Source organism: Coenobita brevimanus, chromosome 87 (genome assembly GCF_032717465.1).
Source record: "Coenobita brevimanus isolate Jiangsu-jjx chromosome 87, ASM3271746v2, whole genome shotgun sequence".
NCBI lineage: Eukaryota > Metazoa > Arthropoda > Malacostraca > Decapoda > Coenobitidae > Coenobita > Coenobita brevimanus.
In genome coordinates, this window is record NC_137040.1 from 21,928,726 (window position 1) to 21,937,281 (window position 8,556).

The window sequence follows — 8,556 nt, forward strand, 5'->3', positions numbered from 1 at the left end:
ATTTGATTTTATAGTAGGCAATATTAATGGAGTCAAGGATAGTTGCTCCGATGACGCTACTCAGACTTCGGCTGCTGCGGTAACACGAGCCATGACTGAGGCTCCAGACTGTGTCACCCCAGTGATCATTGAATCGCCGCAAGATCTGATGTGTAGTCAACTTGTTGTGCAAGAACAACATTCTGACCCGACACTTGCTGCCGTGCGGAACAAACAAAAGGGTCGAGTGATTAAGTATTCACGGGAGGTCGAGCCAAGTTCCTTCGTAAACAAGGACGGCTCTACCGTGAGTCACGAACACCCGAGGGCGAGGTTCGACTGCAGTTTGTCGTTCCCGCCAAGTACCGCCTAGCAGTGTTACAATGGGGTCATTGTTCAGCCTCAGGAGGTCACTTGGGCAAAAGGAAGACCCAGGGCCGTATCCGAGCTGACTTTTTCTGGCCAGGGATGGGACGGGACATAGATAGTTTTGTCCGTTCCTGTAGTGTGTGCCAAAGTATCACCACTAATCAGGGACATGCCCTTCCTGTGCCATTCATAACCACACCTGTAATCTCTGGAGTCAGTTGAGAGACAGGGTAGTGGTGAAGTGGGTGCAGACCTGACGTCTCGCCCATTGGCCCCACAGGACACATTATGTCCGGGGCCTGTACATACATATTATGTACCATAAGTTAAGGGGAAGTTGAGAGGCGACTTGAGGCTATGGAAGACCCAAGTTTGCATAAGGATTCTCAGCTTCCCGGTACTAATATATGTACCGTAGGTTAAGGGGGAAGTTGAGAGGCGACTCGAGGCTATGGAAGACCCGACTTTGCACAAGGATTCTCAGCTTCCCGGTACTAATATATGTGCCGTAGGTTAAGGGGGAAGTTGAGAGAGAACTCGCAGAGGCGACTTGAGGCTATGGAAGACCCAAGTTTGCACAAGGATTCTCAACTTCCCAGTACTAATATAAGTATTGTACTTTAGGTTAAGGGGGAAGTTTGAGAGAGAACTCCGCAGAGGCGACTTGAGGCTATGGAAGACCCAAGTTTGCACAAGGATTCTCAGCTTCCCGGTACTAATATAAGTATTGTATTGTAGGTTAAGGGGGAAGTGAGAACTCTGCAGAGGCGACTTGAGGCTATGGAAGACCCAAGTTTGCACAAGGATTCTCAGCTTCCCGATATTAATATAAGTACTGTAGGTTAAGGCACAGGTTGAGGACCCGTGTGCAGTTCGAGGCTATGGAAGACCCGAGTTTGCACAGGGATTCTCAACTTGCCGACCATAATCGTGTGTTATAATTAATGGCGACCTCGAATGTACGTCGTAGCATGTACTGATTGCTAGCCAGAGAGAGTAATTGTAACATAATAAGAATTTTGTCTCATTGACACTTTTGATGCTCCACCTTAATTGGTTTTGCAGGTTTAGCAATGGGTGTAGCAGTTTTGCTGTGCGGACCAGCTGATCATCTGCCGCACGTTGCTGCCTCTTCTCCTCTGCCTCCGTCGTCGCCATAATATTATTTACTGTGTCATTTTACACGTAGGTACAGTTACACTACAACTGTCACACCTACACCATGTATTACATACACCACGCTACACAACAATTAGTTGTCAGTGTAAATGTAGCGAATTTTCGCTCAGTTTGACCTGAGTACAGGATTTTCACCGTCGTCACGGAGTTTTTCCCTCAAGCTTGCTTCTATTAACGTAAATACGAGGTTTTTTCGCTCACTGACGACTGCGACTTTCTCCTGTAGCAGGATAGCACACACACCACAGTGTGAATCTTGTGTGACTGAGTTAGGATTTATATGTATATATATTGAAATCTTTCTTCTGAAGGAAGAAAGATTTAATTTTCATGGGGCGTAATGTCACGAATCAATTCGCGACATTTCCCTTTTGTGAGAAGCCACGAAATATTAGTGGAAAACTCACTGTTTTTCGTTCAGTTAACCGCTCATTCGGACGGAAGCTTTGTCAAATCAGTTTTTCATTGTCATACGTGATCGTCTCTGTGTGAGACATTAGCGCTTCCGATGAGCGATTGTTTTGGGCGCTGTTTCGCTTACTCGACCGTTAGAAAATACGGCTTAGTGCTCTGCCTTTCTTTCCCACGATTTGAATTCAGTCTTGTGTTTGCTGTGGCGGAGAAAGGTTCTGTGCTCAGAAGTGGAGAGGTCAGCTAGCACCCCAAGCTCCACTAGACAGTTAATCCAGTCCTCCCACCTTAGTGGTGATACATAGCATTCATCGACTGGTATTTCTTTTGTGTATTTTGTAGTTTTAAGAGCTTAGTTAAGGTGTTTTTTCCTAGGCGTAAGTATTTAGCTTCTGTGTGAGTGAGCGAAAAGTGCGTCTCATTGATTTGATTTGAAATGTAATGTTGAATTTATTTTTGTGATTAATAAATTTAACAGTTCTATTTCTTGAGCTTAATGTAGAGTAAAAATCTTGTTTCATTTCTCCATAATTAAGCTTATTTTCCATACAGCTCCTAGCTTGCATAAACGTTTGCTTTCATAACTGGTACTTAGACCAGTCTTGTATTAACTTAAAATCCGTTGTGCCAGGAGTTAATGCATCAGCAAGAACCTGATGTTATTATTATTAGTATTAGTTATTTATTGTCAGGGGTGATGTAACTTTCTCCAGAGGCTAACAGTACAGTAATTCAGCAATTGTGAGTAATTAGTCTCTGCTGTGTACTGTTGAGAAAGTTTATAAATTCTCGTTCTTGAGAATCTTAGCAAGTCAGCGTAAAGTAATCGTTGCTTGATGTAGCAAGACAATCATTGTCTCTGCTCTTCAATATTATTGAATATTATTATCAAATTAAATAACATTTAACCATTTATATCAAAATTTCAGTGATAATATAAAAACCCCGTGACAATTGGCGACCTCATTCCAGGATATTAACTCCTAGCTCTAAAGCTATTCACGAGATAGTGCTCACTCATTCATATTTAGGTATTTATCATTAAAGTTTATAGGCACAAGCTTACTGGTGTTTACCCTTAATTTAGCAAGTGAATTTTGCTTTATTAAACAATAGAGTACTTAACTCTAGTTTATTTTTGGTAACGCCAGACGATTTTATTCGCTCCTGGGAAGTCGGCGTACCCATTGTGTTTATTACTGAGTCTTCCCAGTCATTTACATTTTTGATTTATTTTTTGCCAGTTAACTGGATAAGACTGGTCACCACTAGCTTGTGTCTGTACTCTTTACTTGTGTTTATTAGTATTCGTCGCTAAGCAGTCAGTACTCAATTTCGGTTTTGCTTGATAAATTAGCGCCATGGCTACTACTGTATTTTTACAGGAAGCCAAAGAAATGGGTCTTTCGGACCCAACCGAAATTAAAGAGTATATACTCTCACGGCATAATCAGGAGCAGCAGCGCGAGAATGATGCCCGTGAAGAGCGTAAGATTCAGCGCGAATGCGAGCGAGAACAGCGCGAATACGAGCGAGAACAGCGCGAATACGAGCGTGAACAACGAGACAGAGAACGAGAGCATGAACGTGCCGAACGTGAGGCACGCGAAAAACATGAACTTGAAGTGATGAAGCTCAAGCGAGATTCCTTGGCTTCAGACACGTCTGGTGCAGTTGGTCAAAGCTCCACGAGCGTTCCCCTGCACATGTCCTGGCGACCCCACGCATCAAGCTTCCTTCATACAAGGAAAGCGAGCGAATCGAGCCGTACATAGCTCGTTTTGAGGACATGGCAGACTTATATCAACTGGATGAGGCAGCTAAGCGGCTCCAATTTCTTAGTTTATTTGAGGGCCCTGCCCTCGATATTCTCCACAGAATTCGTGGAGACAATCTCACATATGAGATGATGAAAGCTGCACTCATTAAGGCGTATGGTCTCACAGTAGACGACGCCAAAGTTCAGTTCATGCGAGCTCGTCTCCTAGACAAGGAGACAGCTGTTCAGTTCCTTGATCGTCTCACAGCTTACTTAAATGAGTGGATGGAGAAAGATGAAACTCCTTCCACGCGTGAGGGGATAATTGACCTTATGCTGCGTACACAGCTAGAGAGGTCGTGGCCTGCTGAGCTCATAGCACAGCTTAAGATCTGCCAGGTGAAAGAGGCCAGCCAAATGGCAGAGAAGGCTGACGCATTCTTTACAGCATACGGGTATCAAGCTCGTAAGCAAAACACCTGGAGCAGAAAAGATACTGCCAAGTCTGGGAAGCCGTCTCAGACTGAATCCCAGCAACAAGGCCATTCTCAGAATAATGGCCAAGGTCCAAAACCACAGTGGAAGGACCAGGGGCAAAACACTCAGAAACCTGAGTGGAAGCGGTACAACAAGTACCCTAACCAGCAGCAGTATCAGCCACGCAACCGACCGTCGGGACAAACTTTTTCACCACCAGCTCAAAAGAGGCAGGAAGCGAACGCAGCCTTCATTCCTCAGCAGCAGCACGGTGGTCACGTCCCAACCAGTGTGGGTACTTCCCCACAGTTCACTAGTCCCACAGTGACAGTGAACCCCCCTCCACAGATGGCCAATGTTCCATCTTCTCAAGTATATAACCCTCAAGGCACAATGTTTGCCACATCAATTCAGCAGCCTCATGAGTGGCTAGCTGCTTCCTCCACAGGCCCTCCCACAGGTGACAGTACCTTCCTTATTCAGCCAGGGTTTGTGGGAGACATTCCTGTGAAGGTCCTGAGAGACAATGGTTCCTCAGGTTGCTCTGTCAAGCAGAGTCTAGTTCGGCCTGAGCAGTATACAGGTCGACAGATCCATGCAAAGCTTATTGATGGATCAGTGAGATTGTTCCCTGAGGCATGTATCCAGGTGGCATCTCCATTTTATACTGGTACGACACTTGCAGTTGTCATGCCAGAGCCTCTATTTGACTTTATAGTAGGCAATATTAATGGAGTCAAGGATAGTTGCTCCGATGACGCTACTCAGACTTCGGCTGCTGCGGTAACACGAGCCATGACTGAGGCTCCAGACTGTGTCACCCCAGTGATCATTGAATCGCCGCAAGATCTGATGTGTAGTCAACTTGTTGTGCAAGAACAACATTCTGACCCGACACTTGCTGCCGTGCGGAACAAACAAAAGGGTCGAGTGATTAAGTATTCACGGGGAGGTCGAGCCAAGTTCCTTCGTAAACAAGGACGGCTCTACCGTGAGTCACGAACACCCGAGGGCGAGGTTCGACTGCAGTTTGTCGTTCCCGCCAAGTACCGCCTAGCAGTGTTACAATGGGGTCATTGTTCAGCCTCAGGAGGTCACTTGGGCAAAAGGAAGACCCAGGGCCGTATCCGAGCTGACTTTTTCTGGCCAGGGATGGGACGGGACATAGATAGTTTTGTCCGTTCCTGTAGTGTGTGCCAAAGTATCACCACTAATCAGGGACATGCCCTTCCTGTGCCATTCATAACCACACCTGTAATCTCTGAGTCAGTTGAGAGACAGGGTAGTGGTGAAGTGGGTGCAGACCTGACGTCTCGCCCATTGGCCCCACAGGACACATTATGTCCGGGGCCTGTACATACATATTATGTACCATAAGTTAAGGGGGAAGTTGAGAGGCGACTTGAGGCTATGGAAGACCCAAGTTTGCATAAGGATTCTCAGCTTCCCGGTACTAATATATGTACCGTAGGTTAAGGGGGAAGTTGAGAGGCGACTCGAGGCTATGGAAGACCCGACTTTGCACAAGGATTCTCAGCTTCCCGGTACTAATATATGTGCCGTAGGTTAAGGGGGAAGTTGAGAGAGAACTCCGCAGAGGCGACTTGAGGCTATGGAAGACCCAAGTTTGCACAAGGATTCTCAACTTCCCAGTACTAATATAAGTATTGTACTTTAGGTTAAGGGGGAAGTTTGAGAGAGAACTCCGCAGAGGCGACTTGAGGCTATGGAAGACCCAAGTTTGCACAAGGATTCTCAGCTTCCCGGTACTAATATAAGTATTGTATTGTAGGTTAAGGGGGAAGTGAGAACTCTGCAGAGGCGACTTGAGGCTATGGAAGACCCAAGTTTGCACAAGGATTCTCAGCTTCCCGATATTAATATAAGTACTGTAGGTTAAGGCACAGGTTGAGGACCCGTGTGCAGTTCGAGGCTATGGAAGACCCGAGTTTGCACAGGGATTCTCAACTTGCCGACCATAATCGTGTGTTATAATTAATGGCGACCTCGAATGTACGTCGTAGCATGTACTGATTGCTAGCCAGAGAGAGTAATTGTAACATAATAAGAATTTTGTCTCATTGACACTTTTGATGCTCCACCTTAATTGGTTTTGCAGGTTTAGCAATGGGTGTAGCAGTTTTGCTGTGCGGACCAGCTGATCATCTGCCGCACGTTGCTGCCTTCTTCTCCTCTGCCTCCGTCGTCGCCATAATATTATTTACTGTGTCATTTTACACGTAGGTACAGTTACACTACAACTGTCACACCTACACCATGTATTACATACACCACGCTACACAACAATTAGTTGTCAGTGTAAATGTAGCGAATTTTCGCTCAGTTTGACCTGAGTACAGGATTTTCACCGTCGTCACGGAGTTTTTCCCTCAAGCTTGCTTCTATTAACGTAAATACGAGGTTTTTTCGCTCACTGACGACTGCGACTTTCTCCTGTAGCAGGATAGCACACACACCACAGTGTGAATCTTGTGTGACTGAGTTAGGATTTATATGTATATATATTGAAATCTTTCTTCTGAAGGAAGAAAGATTTAATTTTCATGGGGCGTAATGTCACGAATCAATTCGCGACATTTCCCTTTTGTGAGAAGCCACGAAATATTAGTGGAAAACTCACTGTTTTTCGTTCAGTTAACCGCTCATTCGGACGGAAGCTTTGTCAAATCAGTTTTTCATTGTCATACGTGATCGTCTCTGTGTGAGACATTAGCGCTTCCGATGAGCGATTGTTTTGGGCGCGTTTCGCTTACTCGACCGTTAGAAAATACGGCTTAGTGCTCTGCCTTTCTTTCCCACGATTTGAATTCAGTCTTGTGTTTGCTGTGGCGGAGAAAGGTTCTGTGCTCAGAAGTGGAGAGGTCAGCTAGCACCCCAAGCTCCACTAGACAGTTAATCCAGTCCTCCCACCTTAGTGGTGATACATAGCATTCATCGACTGGTATTTCTTTTGTGTATTTTGTAGTTTTAAGAGCTTAGTTAAGGTGTTTTTTCCTAGGCGTAAGTATTTAGCTTCTGTGTGAGTGAGCGAGTGCGTCTCATTGATTTGATTTGAAATGTAATGTTGAATTTATTTTTGTGATTAATAAATTTAACAGTTCTATTTCTTGAGCTTAATGTAGAGTAAAAATCTTGTTTCATTTCTCCATAATTAAGCTTATTTTCCATACACAGCTCCTAGCTTGCATAAACGTTTGCTTTCATAACTGGTACTTAGACCAGTCTTGTATTAACTTAAAATCCGTTGTGCCAGGAGTTAATGCATCAGCAAGAACCTGATGTTATTATTATTAGTATTAGTTATTTATTGTCAGGGGTGATGTAACTTTCTCCAGAGGCTAACAGTACAGTAATTCAGCAATTGTGAGTAATTAGTCTCTGCTGTGTACTGTTGAGAAAGTTTATAAATTCTCGTTCTTGAGAATCTTAGCAAGTCAGCGTAAAGTAATCGTTGCTTGATGTAGCAAGACAATCATTGTCTCTGCTCTTCAATATTATTGAATATTATTATCAAATTAAATAACATTTAACCATTTATATCAAAATTTCAGTGATAATATAAAAACCCCGTGACAAGGGGTAAGAGGAAGGAAGTGGGTTGGGGAGGGGAGGAAGCTGAGAGGGGAGTGAATGATGTGGGCGATTGGAGGAAATTGGGGAGGGAAAGAGAAGGGGTGACCGGGGAATACCGAGAGAGAAAGAGAGAGGAGGGGAGGGGAGGGGAAAGCGGAGGGGGTGGGGTGACGGAAGTGGGATATATGATGTGTGACAGGAAGGAGGGACAAAGTTGCTTGTGCGTGTGTGAATGTGCTTTGTCAGTAGAGGCGCTTGTGTGTGTGTGTGTGTGTGTGTGTGTGTGTGTGGTGTGGTGTGTGTGTGTGTGGTGTGGTGTGTGTGTGTGTGTGTGTGTGTGTGTGTGTGTGTGTGTGTGTGTGTGTGTACGTCTCGTGGGAATGCGCTACTCCACTATATGTTTACCATCGCAGGTCCCTTTATGTGTGTACTACATTATGTATGTGTGCGTGTGGCTGGGCCCTGTGTACTCCTGGGTGTGTGTACCTCTGTGTATTCTTCTGACTGTGTGCACTAGGGAATGTATATGGGCGTGTGAGACGTGTGTTTATTAATGTGTCTAGCATTATGTGTTATATCTATGTTTAGATATGTAATACCTGTGTATATTAATGTGTTTGTGTAGTATGCGTGGGTGTGTATGTGGATGTGTATGCTTGTTTTAATACATTTGGGGATAAAAGTTCGTGCAGTATTTCATCTCTTCTTTCCACTTTCCTCCGCTGGCTGATATTCTTAAGGTGAGGGAGGCTTGATGTGTTTCCCTGCCCATTGGTGATTCTCTCTAT